Source organism: Myotis daubentonii, chromosome 5, assembly GCF_963259705.1.
Source record: "Myotis daubentonii chromosome 5, mMyoDau2.1, whole genome shotgun sequence".
Taxonomy (NCBI): Eukaryota; Metazoa; Chordata; class Mammalia; order Chiroptera; family Vespertilionidae; genus Myotis; species Myotis daubentonii.
In genome coordinates, this window is record NC_081844.1 from 44,742,798 (window position 1) to 44,754,178 (window position 11,381).

General features: G+C 37.5%; 1 pseudogene; it reads left to right on the forward strand.

The window, feature by feature from the left end:
• Positions 1 to 10,997: 10,997 nt before the first annotated feature.
• LOC132236295 (small nucleolar RNA SNORA57) lies at positions 10,998 to 11,109 on the forward strand (annotated as a pseudogene).
• The last annotated feature ends 272 nt before the right edge of the window (positions 11,110 to 11,381 follow it).

Sequence of the window (11,381 nt, forward strand, 5' to 3'; positions counted from 1 at the left end):
TTTTTGTTTTTTTAATAAGTCACATTCTAATGCACAGGCATGAATCATGCCTTAGGTTATACTTTAAGCCTTGTTTCACTAGTATTATTTAAGGGAGCACACAGGCAAAATAAAAACTATAAGACAGTTTCAGCAAAAACATTAAAATTTAAACTCAGAAACCAGAAACACCAATCAGAAAGGATATGTGCACCCATATGTTCATAGCAGCACAATTCACCATAGCTAAGATCTGGAAACAGCCTAAGTGCCCATCAGTAGATGAATGGATTAGAAAACTATGGTACATCTACACGATGGAATACTATGCTGCTGTAAAAAAAAAAAGGAACTCTTACCATTTGCAACAGCATGGATGGAACTGGAGAGCATTATGCTAAGTGAAATAAGCCAGTCAATGAAGGAAAAATACCACATGATCTCACCCATTCATGGATAATAAAGACCATTATAAACTTATGAACAATAATAGATACAGAGGCAGAGCTGCCTCAAACTGATTACCAAACTGCAGCAGGAACGCCAGGGAGGGTTGGAGGGGCAGGAGGGAGGGTGATAAGAGATCAACGGAAGGACTTGTATGCATGCATATAAGCATAACCAATGGACATAAGACACTGGGGGATAGGGGAGGCCAGGGGATTGTCAAGGGCGGGGACAAAAAAAAGGACACATATGTAATACCCTTTGTAATAATTTAAGCAATAAAACAATAAAAAATAAATAAAAAAATAAAATGACCATAATGAAAGTTAAAAAAAATTAAACTCATACAAGAAAAGAGTAGAAACATACAAATAAAATATCAAATGTTTCTGGCATGTCAAAAATCTGATGTGGACATTTATGAATGCTTTTATTGGTGCAATTTAAAATGACGATTTAGTTAGGCTGCATAATGCTATTGGGGAAACAAGCTAAATTAAAAACAAACATATAACATTTTGATATTGATTGAAAGAACACATGGCCTAAGGCAAAACTTGTATTTCTGCCAATCTTTTAATAGAATAAAGTCAATCAAGCCAAACTAGCAAAATCATTAGAATTTTCTAATGCATTCATAAAATGGATACTGAGTACTTTATTCTCTATATAAATATTTGCATATTTTAATTTTACATAAAGTTAAAGAAGAGGTTAAAACTAGATCACAAAATATACATTGATCCACATTGTCTACTCATAATTTACTTTAAGTGGGTTTAGAGTGTTACATAAGTAATCTTTTGCATTGAGACAAACGTTTCATATGCTTTGTTTAAAAGGAATGACACCATGGCTGTATTCTGTAGGTCATTCACGGCCTCTTACTTAGTCTGCTTTGCAAGACCCCTAATAGCTCGGGGCGTGGTGGGAATGAGTTGGAGAAAGAAACCAAACCAAACAGAGTCATCAACATAGATGAGTTTGTTTTGTCTGATAAGTAATAGCACACGTGTATGCATGCACACACACACACACACACACACACTAATTTTTGTCTTTTATTTTATATGGCCAGATAAATTTACATTTATTTCTCTTCTAGTTTATGATGAATGAAGCATATATTATAGATTTTTCAGATGAAGTACAAAAATTGAGAATATCTATAGTGGTACATATATGTAAATAGATGATAAGATGAGCTCCTTGTAGTGTACACTTTTCAACATTATTTTAAACCAAATAGCAGATATTGAGGATAATATAATGAAAACATGTACTCATATACATTTTGATATGAAATATTAGGTTTTTACTTCCATGCCTCTAAAATATGTCATGAATTTTAATGACTTCATAAAATTTTTTCCAGTTGTTAAGTCAATAAACAAAGAGAACATCTTAAACATCTACACTAATAAAAGAGAAACATGCAAATTGGTGTCACTCTGCTATGCCCACCAGACAATCAGGATGAGTATGCAAATTAACCCAACATGGATGGTGGTTAATTTGCATATGCAGTCATGGAGCGAAGACTGAAGACAACTGAAGACTGAAAAGGCTTGGCTTCTCTGCTACAGCCGGAGCAAAGGCCTGGGTCCCAGGTGCTGGAGGAAAACCGGTGCTGGCAGCCAGGGGAAGGAAGGCCTGTTGCACAAATCTCTTCATGCAATGGGCCTCAAGTTAGTTATATATAACTAGGGGCCTGGTGCACGAAATTCGTGCACTGGGTGTGTGTGGGGGGGAGTGTCCCTCAGCCCAGCCTGCCCCCTCTCACATACTGGGAGCCCTCAGGCGTTGACCCCCATCATCCTCCAATCGCAGGATCTGCCCCTTGCCCAGGCCTGACGCCTCTGGCCTAGGCATCCGGCCCGGGCAGCAGGGACCCACAGCTGCAGCAGCCCCACAATCGTGGGCTTCGCTTTAGGCCCAGGCAAGGGACCCCTAGCTCCTGGGACTGCCAGCTTAGACCATGCCCAGCTCCCATCGCTGGCTCCACCCCTACTTCCTGCTATCACTGGCCAGGGCGGAAAAGGCACCTGATTCTCCAATCATGGCTGGGGGGCAGGGCAAAGGCGGCCCCAGGGCCGCCTTTGCCCTGCCCCCTAGCTCTTAGCTCCCCCTGGGTTTCTGATCACTGTCAGTGGCAGGGGGCTTCTTCCTGCTTTCCCTTTTGCCTCCCTGCATTGTGCCTACATATGCAAATTAACCGCCATCTTGTTGGCAGTTAATTTGCATATAGCCCTGATTAGCCAATGAAAAGGGTAGCTCGTACTCCAATTACCATTTTTCTCTTTTATTAGTGTTGATACACTAGAGGCCCAGTGCACGAATCCATGCACGGGTGGGGGTCCCTTGACCTGGCTGGCGATCAGGATGATCAAGGCTGGCCAGCAGGGGAAGGGACCGCAGAACGTTGGCAGGCCAGCTGGGGAGAGGGACTGGGGGAGGGGGGAGTTGACTAGCCACCCCACTCCCCCAATTGAGACTGATGGCGGGGCTGGCTGTGGGAGTGACTCCAGGAGGTTGGCCGCCGGGGGAAGGGACTGTGGGAGGTTGGCTGGCCGCAGGAGGTTGGCTGTGGGAGGGCACTGACCACCAGGGGACAGCTCCTGCATTGCCCGTCTGCCCCCTGGGGTGGTCAGCGCACATTATAGGGGCCGGTTGTTCAGTCATTTGGTCGTAACAGCCACTTAGGCTTTTATAGATAGATAGATAGATAGATAGATAGATAGATAGATAGATAGATAGATAGATAGATATGCCATTATTCCTTGGACAAGGCAATTTGGAATAGTCTTTTTGAATAGCCACTATTTCCTCAATTATATATGCCATCTTTGTATCTTAATGTCTCTTTTACTTATTTGTTACATTCCTCAACAAAAATATTAGCAAGTAAAATTAATATGTCAGTACATCATGAAACATGATTTAAAATTACAAAATGAAACATTGTAGGTTTAAAAAAATTTCATCAACCTGTACACCCTATCATACCTATATTCAACTCTTTCAAAGACATCCTTGGGAACTTTATTTTTAATGTTTGATAAATCACCCTCTCAATCTTTAAATACATAAGTACATAATACACATAACTGGGTTTGGAGTCTATATGGCTCACCTTTCTCATTCTAATGTAGCTTAATATACTTATCTTAGAGGATTGTTGTGAATGCTATATGAAAACATTTAAAACAGGAGCACCATGTCTGTCATATAGAAGGGACCCATTAAATGCTATTTTTTCTTCTAACTCTTTAAAATGAGTTACCAATAGACATTGTACTGAAGTTTTCAAGATATACTGAAAAAAAAGATAGCTTCTCTTCTTAAAGCTTTATCTACATCCATTTAAAAAATTAATTCAGTTTATAATATATTTATATACTAAATAGGGGTAATAAGTACAGCTTAAATTATAAGGCCACTGTGAAAATACAAATGAATTATTGCATGATTTTTGGAACATAGTAAACCCCAAATTAATGCGATTATTATCATTATTATACGGATATGGCATAGCAAAATCGAATTTTGAAATTTAAAAATAAAATTCCAAACCCCAGTATCCTACCTAATTAGTGTCCCTACATGCTTTTTATATTTGAATAGGTATTTTTCAAGAGTAATATTGGCTAGCATTTGTGCACATTTATTATATATTCCATATATTAAATGCTAAATATATTAAGTCGATATAAAATGCTAGGAGAAGGGCAGTATTATGTTTCTTATATCAGAGGTAAAGTATCATAGAAATTACTAGTACTCACCATACCCAGTTCTCTTCTTCCTGTGCACATGAGACATCTTCCCTTTTTTTTTTGTTTTTGTTTTTCGTTTTTTTCACAGTCAAGTTGGGCCCATTTGACCAGTTCTATTCAACAGTGAGCTGAAGCAACTAACATGTGTGGAGCTGAACAGGGCTATGACTTTAGCCCATGTTTCTCATGTCCACTGGTCATTGCATCCTGACATGCTCTTTTCACATTCAATCTGCAACAATTATACAGACTAGTGCCTTCATTCTTATAAAACATACAACAGGTTCTGAGAGCATCTGAAATCCCTCTAAAGTGAAGCAGTTGACTAATGAAACATCTCTGTATAGCAATATAGGAAAAGGAGCTTCTGGTGTCAGAATTCTGAGCCCAATCTGGTACTGCTTTGTGATGTTGGGCAAACTGTAGATCAGTTTCTTCAAATGTGAAGTAATAATATTAGAATTTACTTCATAAAGCTGTAATGGACCTTTAATTCTTCTTTACTAGTAAGAATCCCAATAAAATACCAGCTCAATAAAGTTAGCTACTAAAAATTAAAAAAAAATTGTATATATGCAGGGTGGTAAAATATCATGGATACTAAGGCCTGACTATTAGGTCTTGAATTCTGGTTCTGCCAGAATTCTGTTGCTCAGTTTTCTCATCAGTGAAATAGGTACGGGATTAATTCTCACCTCACAGATCTTCAGGGAGGATTTTAAATTTTAATGTTTTTAAAAGCACTTAGAACAGTGTTATATACTTAATGAGCACTAAGTAATATTAAGTAGAAAAATAAAATCAATATACTCTCTACTATTTTTAGATTCATCACATTTTTGTTTTAAGATGGGAATGTAGAAATTGTTATTTTTATTTTCTCTATTAGGAAGCCTCTAATCCAGAAAAGTTAGGTGACTTTTGAAGATCACTGGAACCTCAATATAGAAACTTAAATCACAAACTTGAGTAGCATCAACTCAATGCAGTCCAATTTTAACTTGCTTTTAATATGTTATAAGTGTTCTCTCTTAAAATTTACTTTCCATTTAAGGACCAAACTTTTCAAAACATTGAATTTACGGTCCTATCCAAAAGAGTGGTTAGTTACAGAAATTTCTTAATGTAGGTTTTTCTTCATTGTCACTTTTAATTTCTTTTTAATTGAGATGTTAAATATTGCCCAATTTTTATAATTGTTTTTAGTTTTGGGGGGAGAATTTATAAGTTCCATAGTCGAAAGAGAAGCAATAATTAAATACTATAAATCTATTTCAGCATTTAACAGGAGTTGTGACAATGTGTCCATTTTTCATTTACTAGATTAAAAAAAACAATTTGTGAACAGCATTATCTGTACTTTAAAAATAATTTACCTATTGTTTGGGGAGGCAAAAGTACAAATGGAACAATGAGAAAGAAGAATGGAAAAGGGAAATTTCACATTCTCAAATAGCCTCACAAAGACTATGAATCTGTGACATAAATCATTTTACATTTGTCTAAAATTGAACATGTTTATTTTTATGTAGATAGATATTATCCATATAAAATGAATGTGGAATATTATAAGTATAAATATTAATATGAAAATAAGCCATTATTGTTAAACTGTCTCTTTATTTTATTTAGCTGGATACACTTTTTCCTGATAGGACATGTAAAAATGTAACATTTTTCTCTTAGAATAATGTGTTCCAGGTGCTCCTTTCACTCCAAACAACAGGTACTTTTCCTGAACTAATCTGACCATCTGGAAAAAAGACAAATAAAAGATGGTAGGAAAAGCCCTTTACTCTAAGATATCTTTGGTGGGGAAATGAACAAATTAAAGAATATTATATGGCCTTCACATTCTTTTTACAAAATATTATAACAGCAAAATAAATGGTATGTATGTTGTACTGGGCCACAAAATTGAATAATTTGTTCTCAAGGTTGATCAAGTTAGTCATGTGAATCATGCATGGACTATTGGCACTAATGATTTATTAATTTAAAATATATACTTGATATCAGCATCATAATTATAGGAGCAAAGAGTACTTACGTCAATCTCCTTTTAGTTTCTAAAATTTGTAATCATTAGAATAAAGCTTGTTTTCCTGCCAGGGTATATATGTCCTTTGATTCTTTTTTTAAAATTCTTTATTGTTGAAAGTATTACTAGTACATATGTCCCCTTTTCCCTCCATTGTGGTCTCCCAGCCTACCCCCACCCCCCAGTCCCAGCCTACACCCCCCCACACACATCGTTTGTGTCCATTGGTTATGCTTATATGCATGCATACAAGTCCTTCGGTTGATCTCTTACCCCCACCATTCCCCCTGCTCATCCTCCCTGCCTTCCCTCTGAAGTTTGACGGTCTGTTCAATGATTCTATGTCTCTGGATCTATTTTTGTTCATCAATTTATGTTCACTATATTCCACAAATGATGAGATCATGTGATATTTATCTTTCTCTGACTAGCTTATTTCACTAGCATAATGCTCTCCAGGTCCATCCATGCCAATGCAAATGATAAGAGTTTTTTTCTTCTTTTTTTACAACAACATAGTATTCCATTGTGTATATGTACCACAGTTTTTTAATCTACTCATCTGCTGATGGGCACTTAGGCTGTTTCCAAATCGTAGCTATTGTACATTGTGCTGCTATGAACATAGGGGTGCATATATTCTTTCTGATTGGTGTTTCTGATTTCTTGGGATATATTCCTAAAAGGGGAATTACTGGGTCAAATGGGAGCTCCATTTTTAGTTTTTTGAGGAAACTCCATACTGTTTTCCACAGTGGATGCGCCAGTCTGCATTCCCACCAGCAGTGCACGAGGGTTCCTTTTTCTCCACATCCTCACCAGCACTTGTCCTTTGTTGATTTGTTGATGATAGTCATTCTGACTGGTGTGAAGTATTACCTCATTCTTGTTTTGATTTGCATATCTAGGATGATTAGTGACTTTGAGCATTTTTTTCATATGTCTCTTGGCCTTCTGTTTTTGAAAAATGTCTATTTAGTTCCTTTGCCCATTTTTTTGATTGGATTGTTTATCATCCTTTTGTTAAGTTGTGTGAGTTCCCTGTACATTTGGAGGGGCTCCTTGGGAGACCCATCAGTTAACCCTGCATCCTGGCCATTGAAGGTGAGGAGGAACAGAAAAAAGTTAGTGAGGTGAAACATGTTCTAAGTTAATTACTCCATACACTAAGCATTCATGAATGTAGCATTCATCACTTGAAGTATTCCATGGCCATGCAGGCATTTTTAATTTGAATCCCTCATGCCTTTAAGCAGGTGAGAATAAACAGCCTGACTGGTAAGGGAGCCTAGTCATTCACTCACTATACGGTTTCTTAATAGCTTTATAAGAGCTAGCTCTTCTGTTTTGAGGAATTCTCTTTTATGCTTTAAATCCCATTTTATGAAGAACACTCTAAGTCATAGGGTGTCAAGGAAACTTGGGCAAATATTTCTGAAATCACTGAGTGGGTACGAAACTACTGTCATTAGTTTCCAGTTGTGTTTATAATTACTCTGAATAGGAAGTGGTTTCATCACTGGCATTATCTGGGTACTAACTTATTCTCTAGTGTGATTATGGAGTAGTTGTCCCAGGATCTTGCAAGATCAGAACACAACTGATATCGCAGCTCAGTGGTATGCTTCCCCAGGTGGCTACAACTTGAGCCTCTTTAATGCCAGGAATGACAGTCATGTCTTATCTGCACAGACAGCCTCACTCCCCATGCAGTGCCTCAGGCAGACTAATTTTAGCTCTGAACTTCAATGGGGATCCACTGAAAGAGCTGTTCTTTTAAAACCTGGTCTAGGATATACTGGGAGAGAAAGCTGTTCAGTGCTTATTAATATCACAGTCTCTATTTTAATTCTTCATATTGAAAGGGGTGGGGGGAGACAATGCAGTCCAAAATGAAAATTAAATTTTTATAATAGATATTGTATGCTCTTTTAGTAGTACCCTGTTAAAAAATGCAGCATGTCTACTAACCACTCTCAAGGTCATTCCTAATGTATTTATGCATGCATTCTTATGGATTTGCCTACTCCCAGATTTATAATGCAAACCTTTTGTGTCTCCCATTTCCTTGACTCCTGTTTTCTGATTTCTGGAAATGACAGTGATTCGTTAAAGGAGAGAAAACACATGCCAGTCCATTTTAAACCTGTCAGTGCCCAGACAAGAAAAGCTTAATAATAATAGATATAATTAATATGGGAAATTGTATTAGATTTTCATGATTCTTATAGTCTCTGTACCCCAATAGTATATGTTAAAATTCAACCGAGTAAATTAGAAAATCTAATTGGCTTTATTAAGTGATTAATGGATCATACAGCATCCTATCTAGCAACTAGACGGGCACTCCAAGGGATTGCACAAAATGGACAGTTTGTAAAGGAACAAGGGTGGGGCAGGGAGCTATGAACTAACGAAAAGAAAGGATTATTTTCAGAAGAGGACATCTTTGGAGGGCAGGGGGTGGGAATGTCAAGGGTTTTGTCATACAGTGTCTCTTCTCTCTGTGGGACATGGAAAGGGCTCATGCGACAGATTACCTTACTGGTGCTTAACCAGGGAATTCCAGACTGGTTGACTAAGACTATTTCCAAGGAAGGTTAAAATAGCAATTAGGGGAGGTATTAAATCTAAGTTTGATGCCATGGATTTAGCAAAACTGACGCCATATTGGGCCTGTGGTTTTCTCTTCAACAGATAAGTGGCCATTTCTCTTTATACAAGTGGCCATTGTAAATGGTATTCTAGATAAAAAGTACATGTCACTAAACAACAGTCTTCCCAGAGAGAAACTGCAAGACATTCAGTGATATTGACATTTCTTAAAGAGAAAAGGAAAGTAGCAGAGTCCCTGAAGGCCAGTGATGAGCAACAAGAGGAAGTATAGGTTGTGGCCTGAGTCAGCAGTCTTGCCCTCCAGAGTTAGCAGAGCACCTGTGCAGTACTCAACCTTTACAAAATAAAGTCCGTCCTGATTAAATTAACACGTTAGTGAGCCGGTTTTTTTTTCAACTTTCACCTAACTGTCCCCTCAGGGAGAAAAATCAGCTTCTGCTAGCATGTTTCAGGTCAATTATGCATTGTTAGCCTGATGATTATTCTGTGATATTAGACACAATTCAGGACAAATGAAATGGTGATATTTATTCTTTAAATGGTCACCACCCATTTTTTCTCAATCCCACATGGCAGCATGATGAATAGCTCAGGTTTGCTGGTCAAGTGAGACCTTGATTTCAGAAGCTTCAGCAACTTTAACCACCCCTTGATTTTGTTTTCATCAATAGATAGACAAAACGCCTAAAGACTAACCTCTTTCATGGTGGTGTACAATGTGAAGACCTCCACATGGCTATTTATAACTGACAGCAAAAGAAAAAAAAATAAGATTGTTCTATGTCATACTCTCTCATACAACTGCTAAACATTCTGCTTCGTTGTTTTTCTTCTAGTTCCAACTCCCTTAGAAATGACTGGAGGTTGACATACTTCCCTTTCATTTACCTTTATTCTCTCTCTTTTCTGCTTTGTTCTTTTGGCAGTGCGTTAGAAAATGGGAGTTTCCAAAGCATGCATGTACACACATGCACATAAACACACACACACACATACACACACACACACACACATTTTTATACCTAAAGACTATAAAGAGAAAGAAAATACCCAAACATGTACTTTTATTTAACCAGAAAGCTTTGACACATTGTGAGTTCCCATTTCTCCCTGCACAGCATGCATCATGAGCAAACATATAGAATATAATTACACTTAGAAAGTTGCTCATCAATTTTAGCATGTTAAAAACTAATTATGCTGTGGGTTCTGTGAAAGTTGTGCTGCTGCTGATGGAGCCTTTAGTGATGGCTTCCCTGCATGAACAGATCATAAACCAATTGCTGCTGCCTTGCAAGCACATTCATTTCCGATGTAGGAGGAAGTTTCTTTTTTGACAGAAGAAGCTTCCAGTCTAAGCTTTACCACCTGCTTAATCATAAAAGCATATGATGTGATGTAATTATGTTAACTCCTTTATAAAATTAATAAGTGATTAGGTGTTAAAGTAAAATACTGAATGATTAGTTTACATTCCTACATAAATGGCTATGAATTAAAAGTACTGGTAAGTGATCCTTTCTGTAGTTGTTGTATAAGCAGAACAATTGATTCCTTTTTGTTATTGTTGTAGAAAAACTTTTAATTTTTTAATTATTTTAATTGAATTTATTAGCGTGACACGGGTTAATAACATTATACAGGTTGCAGATGTACAATTCTATAATAAATCATCTGTGTATTGTATCGTGTGTTTACCACCCTCTAGTGAAGTCTCTTTCCATCACCATTCATCCCTCCTTTACCTTCCACTACCTTCCCCAAATCCCCTCCCTTGAGAGTGTCTACTGAAGCACAACCAGCACTTTTCATGATTGTCCCTTTTGAACATTTTTAATGCACCCAAGTTTCCAGGCACATGGAACATATGCTCTCCCTTGTAATCACTCAAACCTGCACCCTCTCTGACTTGATTCTTCCTTATGCTCATGCCCATGGCCCTCGTCCATTGCCTCAATCAGTCTACCATTTTGACTTACATGATTAGCTTTCTGCTTCATTTGGTTTTCAGTTTTGCTTATTCCTTTCATGCTACTCTCTCTTTCCATCTTGGTGAAAAGCTCTACTAGCCAAGCCAAGCTACCCTTGCTTTTTAGACAGGTACACATTAACCAGTCCTTTTAAAAACTGAAAATAACCCTCGTCTTCTTGGCGTGGTTCGGACCTGCGGAGGCAGAGGGAGAGGGCTCCGGCCCCCTTGGCGTCATGTCTTCGGTGCCGCCGGTTCTATCCTCAAGCAGCAGGACAAGGAAAATAAAATTGAAAATAGGTTTTCAACACCCCCTTTAACAAATAATACAAATGTTTGATAATTGATTTTGTCACTTATGCTGTAACACATTTATCAAAACATTCTTTAAACTATAGTAGCATTCTTGAAAAGACGTTGATTCCTATGACTCCTGAAACATATTTTATGACTAGTCTCTGATGCTAATTTTACAAGAGAATTTATTTTTTTTTAAATATATTTTATTGATTTTTTACAGAGAGGAAGGGAGAGAGACAGAGAGTTAGAAACA